The sequence below is a fragment of the Cryptomeria japonica genome, chromosome 10 (genome assembly GCF_030272615.1).
Source record: "Cryptomeria japonica chromosome 10, Sugi_1.0, whole genome shotgun sequence".
NCBI classification, from domain to species: Eukaryota; Viridiplantae; Streptophyta; class Pinopsida; order Cupressales; family Cupressaceae; genus Cryptomeria; species Cryptomeria japonica.
Window position 1 is genome coordinate 786,721,190 of NC_081414.1, and position 26,277 is coordinate 786,747,466.

Genomic DNA, 26,277 nt, shown 5'->3' on the forward strand with positions numbered 1-26,277 from the left:
GGAACAAATGTTCATCTGGAAAAGCATCATCTATGGCTACAGGATCATCCTACAATTGAAGCCTAGAAATATAATCTGCAACCACAATGGACTTTCCTGGTTTATCAACAACTGTAATATTAAATTCCTACATCAAGAGTAACCAATGAGCCAATCTTCCTATAATTGAAGGTTTATTCATGAGATATCTGATTGTGATATGATCAATATGCACAAATATCGGATATCCTGTTATATAATGCCTGAATTTATTAAGTGCATATATAACTGCTAACATTTCTTTTTCAGTGATAGTGTAACTAAACTCATGACCCTGTATGTTCTTGCTGATATAATAAATTGCACTCTCCAAATTATCAATATTTTGTCCCAAGATTGCTCCTATGACATAATTTGATGCATTTGTATGAATTTGAAATGTCAAGGACCAGTTTGGACCCTTAAGAACTGGTGCTTGGGTCAATGCTTGTTTGAGCTTCAAGAAAGCTTCATTGCATGAGGAAGTCCAATTAAATTCCATATCCTCGGTCAAAAGAGAATATAAAGGACCTAAAATTTTACTGAAATCTTTAATAAACCTCCTATAATATCCAGCATGACCAAGAAAACTCCTGACATCTTTTTGCTTTACCGGTGCGGGGATATTTTGAATGACTTCTATTTTTGTTGGGTCAACTTGTATTCCATTTATAGAGATATGATGATCAAGAACTATACCTTCTCGCATCATCATGAAGCACTTTTCACTATTCAATGATAAATTGTAGTCTTCACACTACTGCAGAACTTTCTTCGGGTTATTCAATGCCTCTTCCAATTCTGAACCATAGGTTGTAAAATCATCCATATAGATTTTCATGTTGTCTTGGGAAATATCTGAAAATATGCTTATCACTGCTCTTTGAAAAGTAGTTAGAGCATTACATAATCCAAAAGGAAGAACAAAATATGCATATGGTCCCCAAGGACAAGTAAATGTAGTATTTTCTTGATCCTCTAGGGCAATTTGAATCTGGTTGTAGCCACTGAATCCATCAAGAAATGAGAAGTACCTCTTCCCTACTAAGGAGTCTAATACCTGATCCACAAATGGTAATGGAAAATGATCCTTTTTGGTTGCCAAGTTGAAAGCTCTGTAATCCACACATACCCGCCATTTTCCTCCTTTCTTGGGAACTATCACTAAAGGTGACACCCATTGACTATTTGAAATAGGATAGATAAATCCAACATTTAATAATTTCTATAGTTCTTCTTTAAGTATTTCTCTTAATGCAGGATTGATTCTTCTCTGTGGCTGTCTAAGTGGTCTACAATCTTCTTTTATGTAGATACAATGGGTACCAACTATAGGATCAATTCCATGCATGTCCTTGTAATCCCATGCAAAAGCATGTTTATGACATTTGAGCAAGTCCACAAGTGCTACTCTTTGGGTTTCTGTGAGTTTACTGTTGATATTTAAATATTTGTTTGAATCAACTTCCACTTTGATAGTAAGATCAATCTGAGATACTTCAAAAAAATGAGAAGTGCAGACTTCCTACGGCAACAGAGTTTGTAGTATATCAGTGGCTGTAGGAAAGTCTGATTCTGAAATATTTGATACTAATTCCTACGACTGTTGCTCGTCATAACTCATTTGTTATAACTTTATAGAGAATTGAGTCATCATCATGAAGTTGGATGAATGATGTTCTATTAATCATCATAAGGTGATTGATAGAGTCAACTCCTTCTTCAAATTCTTCTCCCAAGTTAGGCCAAATGAATTATTGTTGATCAAATTGGGGATGAGCAGGAGAATACAGAGATAAAGTTTTGGTAGTATTTCCATTTGAGATAGTCATATCCCCTGACCGACATCCAATATATGCATCAGCTGTAGCAAGCCAAGGTCTCCCCAAAATCATTAGATATCCTCCCAATGTGGCCTTAGGAGACAAGATCATAAAATCTGTAGGGTATTCCCAAGAATCTAAAACAACAACTATATCTTCAATCATACCATCAGGTCAAACTATGGAACTGTCAGCAAGCTGTAGGATTGTAGGTGTAGGTTTGAGACTAGTTATTTCAAGCCCCTGCATAATATCCCTTGTGATGACATGAATGCTCCCAAATCTATCAAAACATTCTTTATCTGAGTGCCATTGATGACTATATTCACAACAGGGCTACCAGGATCAACATACTTAGGAATTGAAACTTTTCTTAACATGATATCAACCAATTGACCCATTACATGCATTATTCGCAGATCTTTTTTCTTTCTACTAGGATTCTTTAGACATGCTTCCCTAAGTGCCTTACTATACATAGGGATATCCTTAATAGCTTGTAACAATGGAATTTTAACACATACGTGTTTCAGCTGATCTATAATATCAAAACTTTGTTCTTGTTCTAGAAGAAACTCTTTTGCTTGCAACCACTAAGGAAATAGAGGTATTTGCTGATTTTGAGGTATTGGGATTGTTGGACTAGAGATTTCTTGTTCTTTTGGTATCTCAGTTATAACTAGTGGGGACGGGTTAGGCAAAGTTGTCCCAGATCTGAGGTGAATATCACTTATAGATAGAGAATAGGTTGGGTATTGATTAGGATCAACTGAATAAACTTGTTGTTGTTGTTGAGATTTTCTATTAGGATTCAACATTGGTTGAGTGGGCAACTATGTGGGTTTAGGTGGAATAGTAGTGGCTATAGGAGGAGGAATTATTGTAGGTGGTTGTGGCTGCTGCATAGGTTATTGATATCCAGAAGATTGATTTGTCCATGGTTGACCCCCCCTCCATTGAGGAGCAAGTTGCCAATTTCCTTGAAACTGCTGCCATGGTCCTTGAGGTGGAGACCAATTTCCTTGTGGTTGCTGCCACTGTGGAGTTTGATTGGTAAAATGTTGTTCTTGGCCTTGAGGACCATACCAATTTGGATAACTACCAAAATTTTGAGCATATGGAGATTGCCATTGATTAAAAGGTGCACAGGAATTTCCACTATAACCAGAAAAAAAAAGTGGATTGGGAGGCATACCTTGTCCTGGAAAATTTGGCCTTCTTTGAGAAACATAGAAAACTTGTTCATCATCACCTTGTATTGTCTTGAAATCAGGAACTTCAAGATTTGCAACCATTTTACATTTGCAGTCTCTTTTTCTTTGTCTACAATGGGGGCAAAATTCTGCAAGAACTGTATCAGCTTCCTCATGCTTCTTCTTAGTTGAGAGTGTGTCCAGTTGAGTAGCCATATTGTTTATGATACCCTCCTTAAAATCCTTCAACAAATGGCTAAGTTCCATTATAGAAACTCCATTACCAGATGTTGATGAAGAAACTCATGGCTTAAAATGCCTATTCTTCTTAGAAGCAGATCTTGAATATTTCTGACAAATTTGTCCACCGTCATTCAATGTTGATTGTGTTATGTCACCTCCTCCCATAAGATCCAAAGCATATGTGCATTCATCATTGATTCCTCTAAAAATTATCAGCTTGAGAGAATCTTCATTTAGAGTTCTATGCTTGGACTTTGTGACACTGAATAGAAACTTCTCTAGATAATCTTTAAGACTCTCATCTTCTTTCTGTGTCATTCTAAAAATATCCCCATGGCTGTAAGTGCCTCTACAATAATCCTTGTATTTCATGAGAAACAATCATTTTATCTCATCCCATGTATGATTGTGATACTCCCTAGACTCATAAACCATCTTAAAGATGATTCTTTCAAAGTGGCATGGAATATTTTGAGTCTATGGGCATCTGTAGTATAATCAAAACTTCTACAAAGGACATAAAACTCAAACAAGAATGTGTCTGGGTCCTCTGTCACTAATCCATAGAATTTAGGGAGGGAAGAAGCTAGAATGTTCTTGAGATTAGCATTATCATGCTGATCAGAAATAGGGAACTCAAATATTGGTGCCACAGGTGGAGGTGGGTTATTCCCACCAGGGGGTGGATTTCCTTGCATTGGGCTTTTAGGAGAATTCACTAAATGAAATTCCTCTTCAAGAGGTCCAAAGAGAAAATGGAGGCTGCTCTTAGGAAGTTCAAATTCAGAAGGGTTCAAATTTTCTGGGATTTGATATAGTGTAGCAAAAGGATTTACATCTGGGGGGTCATATGGATCGATTCTTGCATGATTAGGATGATTGGGAAGGAATCTACCTTGAACATCTCTTCTTCGTCTATGCATGCAGATTCATAAGAATTACTTTAAACAAACCAAGCTATCAAAAACAACTAAACCGAAAACTAAAAAGATAATAACCATAACAGATTCTGAGTTCGACACCATCCCCGACAATGACACCAAAAATGCTCGCTCCACCAATAGGAATAATAACTATAGTTAAAGTCTCAACCCAAAGTTTGGACATTCACTTTGTGAAGTTACTATCTCCATAACTGAAGTTCATTTGATTGTCAACCCTGGGACGTATTACTTGAAATGGGTTTGCATTATATATGCACTAAGTTCCTGCAATAGCTATCCTGCATTACTGCAACAACTAAAATCTATTTAGGATAAGCAAGAAAGAATGAAAACAACTGAACGACTATAGGAAAACTTTTCATTAACATAAAACTCACTTAAAGAAAATGCTAACTAAGCCCAAAGGTATCAAACAAGAATTACTCTATTTGCTTTGGCTGTAGGAATAGTCAATGGATCTGTTTCCAGTGGCTACAAGAATAGTCAATGCGAGGACGTCTACTACAAAAGAAAAAGAAATTTAAACTTAACAAAGGCACATGATCAATCACCAAGTAGGCCCCCTTGGATGAGTGTATCTAGGCTTCCAAAATAACTCTAAGTGCTCAGAATAACATAACTTTATTCATTTCTTTTCAAAAGTCAATACATCATTCAAAATGAAAGAAGACCAAAACACTCCGCAACTTTATTTAAATCTTCTTCTCTTTGTCCCTCTCTTTCTTTTCTAACCTCATAGAAGAGGCAGAGACACTTATTTAAAAGAAAATTACAACAACTTCCTACAATTAAGATCACGTCGATGAGAAGAGGTGGATAACATTCATGAAGGAAAACAGTTAGAGTTAAGCCACTAAAAATGTGGATCTACACCAAACGACAACCAAGAATATAGCGTGGTGGTATTACAAGATTGATGCTCACTAAAGTTAGACATAAATGAGTCTTGCATGCCCTGCTACTTCTTCGCCATTCCTCATGCTCACTATCCTCTTCGTTGATTTGAACTTTTAGTCGCCTCTTGAATATCTCAAAATGCCTTCTCGACATGACAGGACAACCTTCTCTGCAACATCTCATTTATTATTGCAATTGAAAAAGAGAGAACATACAAGCATATACATATCTATTTTAATTAATTATAACACTTATTCATTTCACACATGATATCGCCTCTGACAATCCGTAAGACAACACGAACAAATCACATGGCTACATGAATAACTGGCATGACAACATGAATAACTGGCAAAGACAAAACATGATTTAATGGGTTCAGTTAACATCATATATTCAAACTTTAATACATCATTACCATCACATTATACAAATTAAAACATGACAAAAACTTATGAGTTCTAGGAATAAAAGGAGCTAATATCTTAGCTCATCATATACTAGTCTTGCTTTATTTCTGACAACTTCACCAGCTTCATTCAATTTGTTCCTAAATACCCATTTAGTACCAATCACATTCTTATCTTTAGTTCTAGGCACAAGATCCCATGTGTCATTGTTTTCAATCTGATCTAATTCTTCTTCCATAGTCTTTATCCAAATTTCATCTTTGTAAGCTTCAACAACATCTTTAGGTCCAATTTTGGAAATAAAACATAGCTCTTCAGCAACTATCCTTCTTCTAATCATCACACCTTTATTTTGATCACCAATAATATGATTTTCAGAATGATTCAATCTTACATACCTCAAAGTCTTCTGATTATTCTGATTTTCAGGCTCCTGAACCTCCTCACCAATAACAACAGCATCCGGATTAACAGTCTCTATCAGATCATCCTGCTTCAATTCTTTAGTTTGAATAGGAGTTAGAACAATATGCTAACCATCATCATATATGCATGCTTTGATCTCTTTTCCATAGTTCTCATCAACCTTCACATTTTCAGTTTCTACTATCTTTCTCAGTCTCTTATTGTAGCACCAGTAGGCTTTTCTCTTTGTTGAGTATCCCAAGAAAATTCCTTCATCACTTCTGGCCTCCAACTTTCCTATATCCTCATATCTCTTGATATAACATTTGCTACCAAAAATTCTAAAGTATCTCATAGTAGGAACATGACCAAACCATAGCTCATAAGGATTCTTACCGATATCACCTTTTATATAAACTCGATTGAATGTGTAAACAATAGTGATAACAAATTCTCTCCAATAGATCTTCAGAACATTCCCTTCAATTAGCATAGTCCTTGCAACATCCAAGACAATTTTGTTCTTCCTTTCAACAACTCCATTTTGCTGAGGGGTTCTAGGAGCAGATAATTGTCTTCTAATCCCATGCTTCTCACATAATGAATCAAACTCACCGGAACAAAATTCTCCCCATCTGTCAGATCTCAAACATTTCACCTTCAATCTTGTCTCAGTCTCAACCTCTGCTTTGAATATATTGAATTTATCTAATGCTTCTGATTTCTCCTTCAAAAAGACAATCCACATCATTCTGGAACAATAATCAATTAGCAACATAAAATATATGTCACCCTACACACTTCTAACATTTGTAGGTCCACATAGGTCAGTATGCACTAGATCTAGCAATCCATCAGACGTATACTGCTTACTCTTTAAAGAAATTCTTATTTTCTTTCCCATTTGACATTCCTTACATATTGGATTAGCAGACTTAACAATTTTAAGCAAATCTCTAACAACTTGAGTAGAATTGATCTTAATCATTGAATCAAAATTAACATGACACATTCTCCTATGCCACAACCAACTCTCATCAATCTGAGCAATCAAACAACTTTTCTCACCAACATTCAAATGAAAGATGTTACCTTCAGTCTTAGTTCCTAATGCAATCTCTATACTAGGGGCATTTAGGATATGGCATTTACCATTCTTGAATTGTAAATCATAACCTTGTCAACCATCTGTCCACTACTTAAAATATTATGCTTCAAACCTTTACAAGATATCATCAGTGTTATGCTTACCATAAAAGAAAATAGAACCTCTACCATGAATTACACAGGCTTTGTCATCTCCAAATATTACTATTCCACTATCATACCTTTCCATATTCACAAATTTTCTTTTATCACTGATCATATGATGTGAACAATCACTGTCAATTACTCATTCATCTTTCTCTTCAAATTTAGCTTCTAGAGCTTTCTCCTCAATAGTGCAGCTTGTGGAATCAATAGGTACCTGTACATCCTCTTTAATAGCAATAAACACAACTTCATCTCCTTCTAATTCTTCATATGTAACACCTTCATCAACAACATAATAATAGTTCCTCTGATGCTTATACTTTCGGTTAGGCTTGTAAGGCTTATCATATTTCTCATGCTTCTCATATGTATCATTCTTATCATTCTTATTAAATTTATCATGCCTATCATATTTAGACATTCTCTTCGGGCATCTAGAAGCAACATGCCTTATCTTATTGCAAGAGAAACATTTGAAAGGCAATTTTCCATCATACTTACCGGCTCCCTTAGGCAATCTCCAGGCAATCAATGCTTCAAGCTCATCCAATTCTCTTTCTTTCTCTTCCATTTCTCTTCTCTCCCTTTCATATATGGATATTCTACATTCTTCAGGGTCATACTTCTACTTTCTGGATATAGATGCTCTAAATGTTCTCTCAGATTTTCCATGTGATTCACCAAATTCGCTCAATTCAAATGCATCAATCTTTCCAACCAACATATCTCTTGTCACAGTTGTCACACTCCATATTTTATCAATAGCAGCTACCTCATGTTTGTAAGTAGGAGGTAATGATCTTAGCGCCTTAGCAACAATTTCATCTTCTTCAAGGGTTCCACCAGCACATCTAATACCTAGGACATGTTCATTCACCTTAGTCATAAAGGAATTTATGTTCTCATCTTCTCCCATCCTCAACATCTCATACTTCCCTTTCAGACTCTACAACTTACCAACTTTGACTTGTTTATCTCCTTCATACAAGGTCTCAAGCTTCTCCCAAATCTCATGTGTAGTTTGAAGTCCCATTACATTAGTCATCTCTGAATTAGCCAGGGTGCTCAATAGTGCTTCCTTTTCTCTAATGTTATTTTCAGCTTCCTTGATCTCATCAACAATAACTAGTCCACTATGAGGAACATAATAGGCATTCGTAGTAATCTTCTAGTAATCCTCTCCAAGACATCTTAAGTACACCTCCATCCAGTTCTTCCATATAGCATAGTTGATTCCATCAAATCTTGGACTCTCCTTCTTAAAGATAACACTTCCACTTCCAGTTGCCATCTCAAATCACCTCAAGCGGTTAAGCTTCTTCCAGAGTATCTATCTCTAATACTAATTGTTGGCAACAACAATGATATAAAATTGAGAGGGGAGAGTGGGTGAATCGGTTTTCACTGGATCTACCAACTTAACCACAAATATAAATCTGATAGACTGCAACAACAACATGGATAAGAAAATTGATAGTACAACACACAACACCAAGATTTTGACGTGGAAAACCTGGTTAAGGAAAAAACCACGGTAGGAACCTATCCATAATAAGATGATACTTTGTAGTAGTATGTGAAAAATATTATAATGGGGAATGCACCAACATTCAGGAACACTGCCTAGAGCTTACAACTCAAGATACAATAACCTGGAAGGCTACAACCCTCAAGGAAGGTTCACTACCTTACAAGAAAGTCTCACTGACTTACAAAATATTTGGACAACAATCCAAAATCAAATGAACTACAATAATAACATCTGCTAATGCCTGATGACAGTTTCAGTTAAGCACATTTGTCTGCCCTACAAAACCAATCTCTACTCAATACACCACACTGAAAGTTGAATCCCTTGTTCTCACATACATCACTCTCTGATAATGTAGACACAACCTTGACAAATAAATTACATGACTATACCACCTATTTATACAATTCATCAACCTTGACAACAAGGTCGGCTAAACCCTCAACTCACAATTACAAAATTACATCACATGATACAAAGATCGACCATCGGACCAATATAATGATATACATGACATAAGATGGACCTAAATCAAATTTCTAAATGCTCATCACCACTGGTAATCACACCAAGATCAATCGCAACACGCTACACCACCAAGAAAACCACATAATACGAAGAACATCACCAATTCAACAAAATCACCAAGAACTTGCACAACAATCAACACAGATCATCAAAACAAATATGACACAATTAGGAAACATCAACAAACACATTATAATCATCAATAACAACTACACAACCACCACTTATCAAATCTTCATCAATCAAGATTTGAAACTCAAGAGCACTCAAACAACAACAACTATCACAAAGAAAGATAGCTTGTGGAGTACCAAATCAAGAACCATCTGAAATGATGATACATAAGACCACCCCAAACAATATCCCAAAAAATTAGCTCAAGATCTGATCACATTGGAATATACTGGAGGAAATAATGAACTTTGCAAAGCACTAATCTGAAAAAAAGCTAAACTGCAAACTAGGTCATATGATATGATCAGTTAAGCTTTCTGGATCACCAAAACTAATACAGAAAGATATAATGATACTAGAAATACTCCATACACCAAACCATGATCCCAATAAACCAATCTAGAATCACCAGAGCAATAAATCATAGAAATATGCTGACATAAATGACAACAACATATCCTAGCAACAACAATGTCCAACACCCCTCCTCTCTAATTTTTTCTAACCTGACCTTGGTTAGGGTTAGGGTTTTTCAACTATAGTTCATTTTGAGTTATGCCTCAATTATAAAGACAATTTCTATAAATTTCTAAGGGATCTTCTCTTCTTTTCTTCTATAGAAAACTTATGTTTTTTTTTCTGCATTTGTAAAGTTTTGCCTTGCCCTCCATTAATGAAATTAGTCTTCTTGCCTCTATTCAATTTTAGAAATTTGTGTAGTGTTAACTTCTTGCTTGAATGTGATATTATTTGCTTTCTTTAGTTGCAGGTGATTGTGTTGATCCCTCCGTGGATGTTGACTGTGAACCATCTCAGTTCCTCTCTTCATCTTATAGAATTTAGACCTTTACCCTTCTTTAGGAGACTAATCAGGATAGAATATTGTGCATACCTATTGTAGTTCTATTAATGTTTTGTGAAAACATAGGCAGGGAGATCACAGTGCTAATTTGGGTCCAAACCCTTTTTTCCCTTCTTTTAGAAACCCTTCTCTCCCTCCCTTTTCCCTATTAGATCAGTAGATTATACTTTCATGTGTTGGGTTGGTCCAACACTTTGAATCGGATTGAAAGGAAGCCAACCTTCTCCGAAGATTCAACCTCACAACAACGCAAGGTCCCACACTTGGAGGTTGTTTCCATGTTGCACAAGGTTGATAATTGGGATTGCTCATCAAGTGGGTGAACTTTTATGACAACAATAACCAACCAAGGTAAGTCTTGTGCCTACTGCATATTGAATCCCATAGTGATGTGTACCCTATATGTAGTGCAAGATGCATTTGGCAAGTTCCCAATGAAGCTCATGTGGTTCCTATGTAAATCATGAAACCATGCCAACTGTGAAGGAAATATCAGGGCATGTGTGAGTTAATTAGATGAGACTCCAAACAAGTTGATGATACAATGTGGCATAAACAAGTGGAGTGGAACACTTAGCCTCAAGCTTGAATCCTGAAAGAAAGAGAGTTGACGTAGGCTTACAATCAGCCATGTGGAGCCGTGTTAGAAGATCAAGAGCATACTTGGGTTGCATAAGTGTAGCCTTGGAAGGTGATTGTGATATATTGATCCTGAGAAAGTAGTGCAAGAGGCCCAAGTCAATCATAGAAAATCTCCCATGCAAAGCAAATTTGACACTACCAATGATGGATGAGGTGCTCCCCATAAGGATCAAATCATCAACATAGAGCACAAGTATCAAAAGAGAGTCATCTTGTCATAAAATATAAATATTTGGATCAAAATGATGCCTGATAAATCCAATGGAGTTAAGAAAGGAACCCATCTTGGCATATCGAGCCCTAGGGGCCTACTTGAGGCCATAGATAGACTTCCTTAATTTTCAAATCAAAGAAGAATCTTGAATGAATCTTTATGGCTGCTCCATGTAAATCTCCTCTTCGATATCCTCGTGAAGAAAGGAGCTCTTCACATTCATTTGATGTAAAACCCAACCATGAGTTGTGACAATAGAAAGTGTCAAGTGAATAGAGTTCATCTTTGCTATGGGTGAAAAGGTCTCAGTACAGTCAACACCAAGAACTTGTGAGAAACCTTTCATAACAAGTCAAGCCTTGTACTTATCCATGCTACCATCCACTACAAACTTAGTCTGATAGATCCACTTACATTAAACCATCTTTCTCCCCTTAGGGAGAGGGACTAACCCCCAAGTGTTGTTCCTCATCAAGAAACTATACTCTTTCTCCATGGCTAAGTCCCACTCGATAACTCTTGATGCTTCATGAAAGGTCTGTGGATCAAAATCTATAATAATGTAATCTTGATGTTGTGACTGAGTCCTTCAAGTGTTGAAAGGTTCCCCAACAAGAGAACCCACCGATTCAAGAGTCTACCAAGCCCAACAAGGTCTTTTAGGAGATGAAGGATGAGCTTCGTCAATTGTAAGTGGAGCCTGTAGAGGCGTGAGCCTGCAAGTTAGAGTTGAGGGTGAATCATCATTTGAGTCACTATCATCACTATCCATAATGGACGAAGGAGGAGGAGGATGAGAGGCCAAGGTAGGAGAGATTTCCTCAAAGTAAACACTCCTCTCAATAAATACCTCATGTGTCCTTGGATCCATAAGTCAATATGCTTTAACACCCTCAGGATATCCAACAAATATGCAAGGCTTACTCTAAGGTTCCAATGCCTTGTGCTTTTGCGGAGGGATGCAAGACCATGTTGGATACCCAAAGACACTGAAATGTCTCACAATCAATTTCCTACGACACCAAACCTCAAATGGAGTGACACCCTTCAAAGCCTCGTGGGAAACCCGATTTTGGATTTCTATGGCACAACTGATAGCTTCTACACAAAAATATCGACCAAGAAAATAGGAATGAATCATGCATCTACCCATCTCCTTAAGGGTTCTATTCTTCCTTTCTATTTACAACATCATTATGTTGTGGAGTGTAGGCAACTAAGTGCTGAAGATCAATCCCCTCAAGAGTACAAAATTCCCCAGGTTTATTGTTCACATATTCCCTTCCATTGTTTGTGCAAAATATCTTGACTAACTTCCCTGATTGCTTCTCAACATGAGTCAGGTTTATTGTTCACATATTCCCTTCCATGAAGGTGAGGACATAACCGCCCTTGCTAAATAAAGGCACTGGAAATGGGCCTGCTACATCATTGTGAACCAATTGAATAGATTCTAAAGCTCTCCAAGACTTTTGCTTATAAAAATTCTCTTTGAGATGCTTTCCCATGGAACACCTTGAACATACACCTTCTAAAAAATTTATTTGATGTAGACCTGTGACCATGTGCTTAGAGCTTAGCTATTGAAGATAGTAGTAGTTGAGGTGACCAAACCGCTCATACCATAGCTTAATTTTTAAATTTTATAGTAAAAAATATCACCCTCATCACTCTTAGTATAAATTACGACATGTGGTGCCTCCCCACGCTACTTGGAGGACAGGTTCGCCAACTTGTCATTTTGTCCACCGAAGAAGTCCATGTCAGCTTCTCAGAAGTCGTTACCAACTCTATCGATCTGATAGATTCATAGATGAAGACACGACATGAAGATGTCCATACAATGCACTACTATCCCACCAACCTTTCGGCCAGTAGGTGGTCGTTGGGACATTACGACCTGCACCAGGAAGGAATCGTAACACCTCCCTACACGACCATCGATATTCAAAATCATCCCTTAGCCTATATCCTTGGTTTTGGGATATTTCCAAAGGTATCTCCTGGCAGATTGGAGGCTGACTCTTGGAAATTGAAGCTCTTGGAGACACCCCCACCATTTTTGCAACATCGTCGAGCTACCGAGTTTACCAAGCATACCAATACTTGCCAAGCACTAGGGGAGTAATCTAACTCTATCTTGCATTTCCTATATCTCATTTTTTTTTCAATTACCAAATAACGTAGCATTGCCTTTGTATTCGTCTTTACATTCTTCTTTATCAATTTCTTCATCATCTTCCTTTCTTGTGGCTTTTTGGGTTGTGTGTGGAGGTGGAAACACCAAAACAAGGGTCTGACTTAGGTAGGCTCCAAAACATAACCCTCAACATTTTCTCTCTTGCATGTGTGTAGGCACAACTTCGTGAAGAGGATATTATCTTGTGGGAGACTTCATAGCGTGGACCAATTGTGAGATTTCCTTATTATTTAGCATTTTCCTTATTCTATTTTGTAATCCATTTTTTTAAAATTTCCAATATTGTTCAGTTGTTTCATAAGTTTTGTCAGTACGTCCAGAGCTTTCAACTTGGACTCTGCACTCCGTCCGTATAGGACGACAACATGCCATGTTGGTGTCCCATCTCCGCGCGCTCATCCCGAGGACAAAGGCTCTATAGAGTCATCCAGAGACGCTTCTCGGGTGGCTGACGCTCCACGTATAAATTTGTTATCCCCTAGCGCATCTTAGTGCTAGTTTGTAGAGGTAATCAGAAGGACAATTTTTCCTTGAGGATTCATCCTCCTTGAGGTGACAAATTCCCTCCATTACATTATCCTTGAGGTGACAAATTCCCTCCATTACATTTTGATGAACCTGATGTGAAAGGGGATTCGTGTGTGTTTGCTTTTTCTAGTATAGCTTAGTTGCTTTATCTCATTTCCTTTTTCAGTTTAGTATAGTTGTTTTACTTTTCATCACATTCTTTAAAAAAATAAAAAATTTAAATAAATAAAATAAAAAAACCAAAAGCAGCAAACATCTTTTCCCTTTCACATTTTTATCTTAAACACATAAAAAAAATAGTCCTACATGTTTTTTCCAAAGACTTGCATAGGTGTCCTTGTTTCATGATTTGGTTGTCGATTAGCTTATGAGCTTTATAACCTAGACTGCGATAGGAGTTGTAGTCAGGAGGTCATCCAGGAGGAGCTTCCCTCCTGATCCCAATGAGTTCTTGACCTCTCACAATATAAAATCTATTTTGAATGGGGGGTCTTCTCCTTCTAATTTGTAACCTAACTCTCCTAAGAGTTCTATCCCATCTTCCCCTCCTGCTATCGATCATGATTTTGCCATCTTTATCGATTTTGAGTAGATTAATTCTTTAGAGAAGAATCTGAGAGATTTTGAGGGATTGTTGAACTGAGAGAACTTCCTCCCCTAGGTCGAGAAGGTCATCAACACGTTGAGAGACATGTTGATATCTGATAGGAGAGGCCTGGAGATGCTGAGGGCCCTATCCATGATTGTTAAAAACTATGTGCCCCTAGCTGAGGCACCCCCTGTGGACACCTAGTTTGATCTATTTGGGTCCCAGGTCAGTGTCAACATCCCAGGGTTGAGAGCCCACATGGTGGATTCCACCATCCCGAGTATCAATGCCTCCTCCATTCCTTCAGGTTATGCGGGTATGGCTAGTGACTCAACTGCTATTTCCATCACTACCCATATTGCAATTGTCTCTTCCAGTGCCACATCAGTCGACATGTCGTCTGGCGGGAGAGGTGGTGCAGCTCCACCACCTCCTCCTTCACCTACGAACCCAATTCTGAATACTATACTGTAGAACATGGGGCAAATTGAGTTGCAACTCACTTCTTTGGCTTTTGCTTCCAACCAATCATCTACACCCGTGTACTATAGGAAGAGCCCTTTAGACATCACTATCCTGAATACCATCCTTCCAACGATCGCTGAGTTGTGGAAGTTTGATAGGTTCTATGGCGATGATGACCCAAATAGTCACATAGATTCATTTATGACCATGTGAAGTGACTATCACAATCTGAACTTTGTTCTCCTTAAGTTGTTTTCTCATTCCCTCAAAGGGACCGCATTGGAGTGGTACAATTATCTACTTGACCACTCCATCTGCACCTTTGACCAATTGATGGATCTCTTTCTCAAGAGATTTTAGGCTAACATAGGCAACAAGGTCACTATATCTGACCTTGTTTATTGTAAGTAGAAACTAACTGAGGGGGTGACGAATTTTATCTCACGATATCAGGCGATTTCAACTAAGATCCCCTTTTCCCTGTTGGATATCGAGTTGCAACATATGTTCATAGGCAACCTGTAGCTGACATTGAGGGAGAAGTTATCCCTGAATCGTTATCAGAACTTTGCCAGAATGTACTCTGCCTTGACCGATTATCAACACATTGTGACGCAGTGCAAAGACTCTTCTTCAAACCCTCATGGTGGGTCCTTTCCTGGCATGCCCTTAGATGGTCTCAGAAGAATAAAGTCATGGATAATGTAGCGGCTACTCCTCTGATAGCTGCCTCTCAATCTTCACAAAATCGAGTCTTCACAAAATTGAACGACTCTTATTTGAGTATCATGCAGTGGTTGTTGCGAGAGAACTTGATCACCCTACCTTAGCCTAAACCTTTGTCAGATAGCCGACCCTACCCCCGCTGGTTTGATGGGTCAAAGTATTGTCATTACCATCGTGTGCCTAGTCACGATACTGAGAGATGTTATCATCTTAGACACATTGTCCAAGACCAGATCAACAATGGGGCTATCAAAGTTGATGCAAGGAAACACAAGTCGAACAAGTCCATAGATAAAACCAACAGTGACTTGTAGATCTATACCAACCCATTTCCTCCACACTCAACAAATGTGATTTCTACATTTGATCCGGCCTTGGATGGTGGTCCATATGTCAATATGGTAACCATCACCCCTATCATCTCCCCCTACCCAGAAGGGGAAGGTTTCTGACATTCTTATCTCATTCACACTTCTCGATGCCCCATATTGTAGAGATCTCGCTCCTCTCTATATCCCTGATCAATTGAATGGTCAAATTGTCACAAGTGTGATGGTTGACCCCTCCAGCAAAGTTGATGTCATCACGAAGGAGAGACTCTTCATGAATGGATGACATAGGTTGGCCTATGATGAGTGTCACACTATCTTGTGGACCCACCAGGGATTCTCTATCAGCCCATTGGGAAATATCACCTTGACAGTCATGGTAAGCCCCAAGGCGGTGTCTTCAATTTTTACTAGCATCCCTAAGTGTTATCTCTTCCGAGTTAGACTCAGGATTCCATGGTTGATCAACATGGAGGCGGTTCCTTTCGTGGTTTGCAAGTGCTTAAAGTTTCCTCACGAGAGCACAATGCATGTCATCCAAGACACTGGCTATCAATCATTGATTGTCCGTGGGGACTTCTCTTTGGATCACTTCTAGCCTACCCCGATTGGGCCAATGTTTCCTCGTGGTGATCTTTTATACCTTGTGTATTATAAATACAAGATGGGGGGGTTAGCTTCTACATTGATGCAGCCTGTCGTACCCTTGTCACCTCCCACATAAACTTCTGCAACCGAGATCCCAGTCTTGGAACGTGCTGTGCCACATTTTCCTCCATCACAGGGGGTCGAGGCTAAACCTGCTCCACCATCTAGACTTCCTCGTCTACCTAGGACCATGCAGACCCTAGTGGTGTCCTTTGTTCCTGTGACTGCACCTAGTGTAGCTAAAGGAAAGGCACCTTCACTTCCAAAGTCCATGGCCCACCCACCCTTCGAGCTTCCCATCATAGCTGATATCCCTAGGCCATCTCGCCATGTGAAGGGGAAGTGCTCATCTTGGGTTCCTTTATCTCTTCTCACATCTACATCGTAGATCGCATCGATGCCTCCTATTCCTCCACCCACTCCTCGAGTAAAGCGAGGTCAGGTGCCTGTCGCTATGAATGTGGCACCCATTCAGGATATCCCTCTTGTTTCATCGGTTAGGCCTCCTCCCATCCTTGAGTTGAGCCCAGAGGCCTGTCCTATGGAGCATGATGCTCCTAATCCATCTCAAACTATGCTTGGTGGTCCCCACCTCTGTCAAAACCAGCATGTGTGCAAGCGTAAATTCTTCTGACGGGCCCAGGCTCGAGCACGTGATGCTACCTTATAGTTCACTGGTGCATCCTCCAACACTTTTGTTTTAGAGCCTGTTCCTTTGGTGGCTCCTACTTCTACGTTAGTTTCAATTTCACTTCCCATTTCTCCAGGGACCTTTGATGATCCTCCCCCTAAGAGGGTGCAGGTCTTCATCGCTCCTTCCTTGGAGCCTTTGCTTATCCGTTCTCTGCCGGACACTCCACTCTTGTCCGTGCCTTTGGATATGATGCACACACAGGTGGTCTCCAGCACAACTTCTGCTGCTCCACCTGTTTTGCTGCCCCTTCAGCCTGCTATGGTTGATAGGAGGCCTAACACTCCTATCCCATGTAAACACAAGTTTGAGAAGGGCCTTCTTTTGGAGTTTTGATAGTGCAAGTCTTCACAGGTATGTTGTTCATCCCTTCGTTTTCCTATCCCAGTGCCTACTGGTTTTCCTTTTTCTGTTTGCATGATTGAGAATGCCCCGCCTTCTACTGAGTTTGTCACTGCCCCTCTTCCAGAGGCCGACAATCATATTCTTGTTCCATCTTCTCTAAGTGAGTCACCTACTTCCTCTCCAGAGGCCTGCATGTTTGGCTCCTTGGAGTACATTATGACATTGTCTACAATCTTCACACGATCGTTGACCCTCACCTCCTCCAAGCTTTTAGACAAAGACATTGCTGCTGCTTCATCCCTTGCTCTCATTGTTGATGAGGTACCTGGTACGACCCTTGCAATAATCCCATTCTGAGCTCGGCCCCCTCTCCTTATGACCTAGATTGGGAGGATGAGGCTCTTCTTGAGGACGATGATCTCTTGTAGTACTTTCCCCTCCTAAGGGTTGATCATTAGGAATTTATTTTTCATCTCCATCTGCCTGCCTATGCATGTGGTTGTGTTCCCCCATGCTTGCTTTATCTATTTTTTCCCTCCCAGAGGACCCAGGTCACTCCATAGGTACTTGGATACAGGAGATTTACTATTTTTATTTGTTGTGCTCTCCTAAAGGACCCGAGTTACTTTGTAGGTGCTCGGATATAGGGGATTTTCCATCGTACACATTCCTCTATTTTCTTACCTCCTTCTATTTGTCATATCTTGCTTTTCAACATTCGAGGATGATGCAAAGCATTTAGGGAATTCTTTGCTTTCTTCCATGTTGACCCAAATTTTTATTTTATGTTTGTCTTTCTATGCTCTTCTTCAGATCCGACAAATTTGGCACTATGACGATACACCCATCTCATAGTTATACTATATGTCTTTTTGACACTGCTATGGGTTATGATGCCAAACTATTGGATCCCCCTGTCCTCTTGCATTGCATCTTTTGATGTTGTGGACATTTATGTGTCACTATCTACTGGTAGCATTCCACAAAAACATCTTGTTATGTTGACGTGCCACAACTCTTCATCTCCTTAGAATGCCATGTCTTCCATGCATATCATTCTAAGTGGGGGCCATCATATCATCATTTCTGTATTTGTACCTTTATTTTTATGTTTTTTCATGCATTTTCTTTATCATGTGCGCCTAGGTGGTGGCCAAACCACTTGATCTTTTCTTTCCAAGTTCACCTAGGTGGGGGAAAAACCACTTGATCTGTTCCAAAGATTCCCTACATGGAGGCTAAACTATATTTCCAATCTACATCATCTTTCTTGCCTTGGTAGAGGCTAATCTACTTTGTTCCAATTCCAATTGCCCTATCGCATGGAAATCTAGCATGTTTCTACCCATGCCGACTAACTTATCTACCCTATCGCATGGGGATCCAACACCTCACTACCCCTGCTAGTATACCAATTTTCCCTATCATGTGGTTATCCACATCGACGTTCCAATTTGCCCTATCGTATGGTAATCCATATTGGCTTATCATGCCCTATCATATGACTCTTGGCATGGCACATCATGCTAACCATATCGACATATCCTGTACCGATGGTGGCCTCGTATCTTGTATCTTTTCGTCAATAGGGACTTTCCTCCATGATGAGGCTTGTTCTTGTTGTGCTTTGTTCCAACTTCTTTATCATATCTTATCATCCATCAAGATAGACTGCAAATAGGGTGTTATGATGTTCCAAGTACCGATTTCTATTCCAAAATTCTAGCATCATATCATCGGGGGCAACTTCATTTGATCAATGAGCATTTGCTTTCCTATCGTGATATTTTATCCTCTTCACCTTTTCTACCATTCCTACTTTAGCTTCGCATCTCTCAATGAAGACATGCTTGCTAAAGTGGGGGCAAAATGTAAAGTGAAAAATATCACCCTCATCACTCTCAGTGACAATTGCGATATGTGGCGCCTCCCCCATGCTACTTGGAGGATAGGTTTGCCAACTTGTCCTTTGGTCCACCGAAGAAGTCCATGTCAGCTTCCCCAGAGGTGTTACCAACTTTGCCAATCTGATATATTTGCGGACAAAGATGCGACGTGCTACCGTCCCACCAAACTGCTAGCCAATAGGTGGCCATTGGGACGTTATGACCCGCGTCAGGAAGGAACCATAACGCCTCCCTATGTGACCACCAACATTCAAACTAATTCGTTAGCCTATATCGTTGGTTTTGGGACATTTCCAAAGAGATGTTTTGGTGGATTGGAGACTCACTCTTGGAAATTGAAGCTCTTGGAGACACCACCACCATTGTTGCAACATCATCGAGCTACCAAGTTTACCAAGCATACCAATACTTGCCAAGCACTAGGGGAGTAATCTAACTCTATCATGCATTTCCAATATCTCATTTATTTTCCAATTACCAAATAGCATAGCATTGTCTTTGTATTCATCTTTACATTCTTCTTTATCATTTTCTTTATCATCTTCCTTTCCCTTGGCTTTTTGGGTTGTCCGTGGAGGTGGAAACACCAAAACGGGGGTCTGACTTAGGAAGGATCCAAAAAACAACCCCCAACATTTTCTCTCTTACATGTGTGTAGGTACAAATTCGTGAAGAGGAGATTATCTTGTGAGAGACTTCATACCGTGGACTGGTTGTGAGATTTCCTTATTCTTTAGCATTTTCCTTATTTTGTTTCATAATCAAAGTTTTTCACTATTTCTAATATTGTTCATCTATTTCATAAGTTCTGTCAGTGCATCCAGAGCTTTCAGTTCAGACTCTGCGCTCTATCCTTACAGGAGGACAATGCGTCGTGCTAGTGTCCCAACTCTGTGTGCTTCTCTCGAGGACAAAGGCTTTGTAGCACCATCTAGAGATGCTTCTCGGGAGGCTGACGCTCCTCGTATAAATCTATTATCCCTTGGCTCATCTTAACGCTAGTTTGCAGAGGTAATCAGAGGGACAATTTTTCCTTGAAAATTTGTCATCCTTGAGGTGACAAATTCCCTCCATTAGATGAATTTGAATGAGTGCTCAAGGCCATAGAAGGAGATCGATGCATAAAGCAGGAGAATGAATAAATCCATGAGTAGTGATTGGCTTGTCCTACTGCTACCAAGGCATCATTCTCAAGTTCTTTTACCACAATTGAATGAGGTGTAAACTCAACTTTATTCCCATTTCCACAGTGGTTGATTTGGTAGATAGATAGGAGGTTGGTGGTCAAGTTAGGAACATAGAGAACATTCTCAAAAGTTCCATCACCAATTGCAACTAAACCCTTCCCTTCAACTTCTACTTGTGTATCATCACCGATGAAAATGTGAGGAACCTTAGATGGCTCTAAAGAGGAAAACTACTACATTGTAGAACCCATATGATGAGAGGCACCCAAGTATTCATTGCTATGTGTATACACTAAAAAATGGCTATGCCTAATTAAATAAATATTTATTATTTATTTAATAATTATTCTTCTATTAAATAATTAAATTGAAAAGTTTATTTATTAATTCATTTAGTCTTTCTTCTATATCAATCTTATTAAATATTACTTATTTAATCATCCATTATCAATTCTTCTAAAGTCTTCTACAATTATTTAAATCCCCTTTTCCACCTCACTTCATCTCCACATCACTCAATCTTTCCAACTCATATGTATGTGGCTAAAGAAATTAATTCTTTTCAATTATTAATTAGCCATATTAAAGCATAACCTCTATTTCGTAGTTGAGAGGATGAGTACGTACACTTAGTTCTCAACTTCCCTATATTCTCTCCACAACTCCTACATCTTTGGAGGAGGTTGTCTCCACATCATCGTGATCAACTTTCACTTGTCCTACATTTCCTAAATCTCCTCCAACCATCCTATATTCTTGGGGTCTTCATCTTCAGTCAAGGTGAGTGTAGTGTCGTAAATTGTACGCACTTGCTAGGGTGGTACAATTTCACACCTAGTTTAGCACCCGCCTTGGCGCATTTTGAATTTTGCATTACATTTCCCCTTTAGCACTTAATTAATTAAATTAATTAGGTCTAAGGTCCTATTTTATCATCTCCCATATCATAAAGTTGGGCCCTTTCATTAAAGTGTGCCCCTTTCATTTTATTCTTCCAATACATCATTTAATCAAAAACCCTAATTAGGTCCTATTTTGAACTTGGGGGCTTGATTTCGGGGGTCAAAACATCTCGAAATCACCTGTAACTTCGGGATTCTCTCTAAAATCATCATATCTGACGACCCTGAAAATTTGGTGAAAAGTTGTCGGGACCGTGGCGCTCGGTGCACATGGTCCCGGACATTTTGCCCGAAATTTTGGGAGCACGATCCAATCATAAAATAAAGCTTAACCCCAAGAAATTGGCGGGATATTCAATCTCTAGGTCGGCCAAAAGACGAAATTACGACCTAGGGTTTCATACATAAGAGCTCTCTTTCTTCATTTGAAAGGATCCGATTTTTGATTTTTAGGACCTCATATGCAGTGAAAGAGCAGATCTTGGAAGACTTCAACAACATTCGACATCCATCTATCAAGCATTATCAATTTCATTCATCCATTTAGGGCTTGGAAGACATTGAAGAACAATACGAGATTACCGACTGAAGATTGGCTTGTACTCCTCCCTTGAGGGTTGGGTATGATTTCATGTTGTTTTCATGTCTTTGCATAAGCTTCAATATATCCTTTATTCATGCTTTAGATCACTTTGCATCTTGATTTAGAGAATTTACATTATCATTTACAAGCAATTAGGGTTTACTTTCTAGGTTGCTCTAGTTTGCTTTCTTGCATTTAAGGACCTTGCACACACACTAGGTCTGCACACACAATACATTTTACAATACAACTTGGCTATTCGTGGAGGTGGAAATCACCGAAGCGGGGGTTTGACTAAGGCAAAACCCTATATAGCCGCCCAAACACCTTTTCAGATATAAGTGCAGGTTTCGGGACTTGGACGACGCCGCAGGTTGCAGATCCGGGAGAAGCAGACTGAGACCGACCTTCCCACCAAATTTCAGAGCAAAAGACCAGGACAAGGGTGTGGGGCGCCCTGGTCCTACCAGGACAGGGGCGCTGGGCGCCCTGGTCCTCCTGACAGACAGCATTTTCAGCATTTTTGACAGCTTTTTCCAAAGTGCAAAACAGCAGTTTCCGGAGCAGTTTCAGGGGCAGAATCAGGACAGTGGCGCTCGCGCCCCCGTCCCGAACATTTTCAGTCAGATTTTAACTCCGGGTACGCATTTTCATTCTTGTCTTATCCTTGTGTTTACAGCTTTCCATCATTTAAGTTCAATTCTGTAATCTTGTTATTAGTTCATACTTGCACTTTGAGGTTAGGGATTGAACTTGCATCATTTCATCTTTCAATTACAACAAAGGAATAGAAATCCTAATAGGTAGCCCGTGGCTCTCTCTTCCACAAGAAGAAGTAGCCAATTGTGTGATACCTCTAGGCTCTTTCGTATTCCACAAATGTGTGCTTGAAAGTGAGATTAGGGCATGTTTGCTTAGTGTCACTTTTTCCCCCACACAGTGAGTATCTTGCCACTTGGACTCCCCTTCCTCCTTTTTCTCTCACAATCCAACTAATCCTTCATAGCCATAAATCTTGCATGATTCAATCTCAACCGTTGATCTCTTCCACATGGGGTTTTGCTCATGAAAATCTATAAAAAGAGCATTTCTCTAGCATTTTGAATCTAGTAGTTATCTTACATTCACGTGAGTTTTTGAACATTCAAGCATTTCAAGCAATTCACAATGTGCCTTTTGCTCTTAGGTTTAATAATTTTCATATAGTTGCATAAATCATTTAACTTTGCATACAACATCCAATTATCAAGAGTTCATTCATCATTTGTCATCTTGGAAGCTACAACCACTGCAATTTGAGAGCAGCATATGCAACAAGATCAAAGATGATAGGACACAATGAGACAAGAAGTCGAGGTTTACTATTTTAAGTATTTCTCTTTTAATTGTTTCATTTGTAATTTTGGAGTTGCATGTAGGTTTATATTATTATGAAACTAAAATATGTGGGTTCATTCTTCAAATATTTCCAGGTTACACATTTTGGCACCCATCGTGGGGCACGAGCCTCACTTTCTATCTTCTGTATTTCATTCTTGTATTTTTAGCAGTGCAACACATTTGTAAAGCTTTTTAACTCTTGTAATACTTTTTAGCGCATATGTTTCTTTCTGTAGTGCATTTGCACTTTTTGGTAGCGCATATGTTAGTTTAGGTGGCACATTCATTAGCATTTAGCGCATTCATAACATAGTTTAACACATTTGTAGTGTAGGGTAGTGCATTTGCATTTAGGTTTAGCGCATATGAAGGTAGTTTTAGTGCATTCACATTTCTAGCGCATTTGCATTTCCAAATTGCAATTTGCGGGTTTTTCTTCTAACGCTTACAACTCTTTTCGACCGTTGAAGACAAAATCTCTCAAACTACTAACTGGTGGTTTTGCCGATGTTCTACATGAATTGATACATCTAGAATAATTAGGGGATAGTAAATTTGTCATTTTTGCTTCACATAGCTTAATTAGGTGGTCAATTTACAACATGCAACTTGCATCTTTGTCTTCTTAGAATAGTTGCACTTAGAATAATCTAGGGGATTAATTCATCAATTGTTTACGGTATTACACAAAGTGGTAGGTTATTATGCTAGATCACCTTAAATAGGTGATCAGAAAACTAGTCCCACTTTCTAGAATATGTAACCTTTAGAGGGCCTACCTCCCAAGTAGCCCTTAAGGCTCGGTGAGAGGCAATGACCCAAGTGGTAATGGGTTAAAGCCAAGCTCTCCTGATCTACTATAAATAAACTTGGTTATGAGGAAAGTTGCAATTAATGGGTGCCAATGTGTCATACTAACATTATGACTCCCCATAAACCCTATAGAGCACAACCTCTATAGGCAAGGAGGCCTTCCTTAAAAGAGCCTAACACACCACATGTATGACCACCCAAACGGATGTCTAGACTAAAAACTCTTGTTTAGAAGCCAAAAACCTTCTAGCTATTAGTACAGGAGGTCAGACCTTTGATGACACTCACATTCTTATGGTTCTTAGTAGAGATACGATGTTTTCCATGAGGATTTTTCATGGGAATTGATGCTTGGCTACCTCAGAGAAGTGAGTATCATGGAGTTGAGCTAGTGGGGTCAATCATCTAAGTATCCGCTTTGAATAAGTGTAGTTAGGGAAACCCACGTGAGATCCAATAACTATTGTGCAGACCAGCCATAAGAATCATGCTTGTCTTTTTAGTTTACTTTTCCAAACAGTGTATCCGTTGTGTTTGTGTTACGTTCTCATCAAGAAGAGAAACAAACATTTTTTTTGAAACAATAGATAACTGAAAATTTTGAAGGAAAAACATAGAATCATGCATTTAAAATGCAAAAAACTGCATTTGAGAAATTCTATAGTGCATTTGAATAATAGTGTAGTGCATCTGCAAAACTTTTTAATGCATTTGTAAAACTTTTTGGTGCATCTGCTAAACATTAGTACATTTGAACAATTATATAACACATATACCATGTAGAGTCCCGCATTTAAAACACGGTGTAACACATTTGTGCATTTCTATAGTGCATTTGTTAAAACCTGTAACACATTTGATCTAGCACATTTGCAACAAAGGGTACTTCCAATAGACACAAGAAAAATTTGAAAACAGATTTGGATACCCATTTTAGAGAAGATTTCATTTTGACCATCAGAGACTTCATAGCTAGTCAAACAGCTAGGGTTCTTGAACATTTTGTACATAAAGCTAGATCACACTTAAGGTTTTTACAAGTATTCATCTCAAAAAGTTTTAGATCCAACATTTTAAAGTGCATAATCACTGATATTTGATAATTTGTTCTTACAAACATAGTTTCTCATTAGGATTTATCATCCTTTATCACAAAACTACAAAGCTTGATCAGATTAGCCTCATTCTTTGCATTGGATATATCATTCCTCTTTGAACTTGGTCATATCAAAATTTCACAAAATTTGCACTCTCATTAGGATCCAAAACATGCAAATTTCACATACTCATATGACCATTTCGTGTCGTCTCAAAAAGAGAAAATTTAGTTATAAAGCACTCTTGAAATAGAGAAGGTTTCTATACATAAACCAGAAACTTCTGTTGAAACATCGCATATTTTTACACTGCTATCATGAGCACCTACGCGGTCCTGGAAATGAGTTTGAGGAAGAACCTTTGAGAACGTTTGCTTTAGCACAAAGAAAAAGATTATCACAAGAACTCAATAGAGGAGGTAGTATCAACTTAACATATTTAACTAAACAATTTATCACCTATTGAGTCACATATCGAAAGTCAAAATATTCAATTTTTTAAATCAATCACTAGCCAGTTTGGACTAGAGCTCAACACGAGCAATTGAAATGACAACAATAAATACAAATAGAGAAGGAAAAGCTTACTTTTAATTAATTTGAACACATAGATAAGGAAGAGGAAGAAATTCATGTGACCATTAGATAACTTCAACGAGATCCTAAATTTGACAAACTAATGGAAAAAATGTTAGAAACCCAAAAAACAAAAATACTTCTTGATGTTGGCAAGATCAGGGGCTAAATTA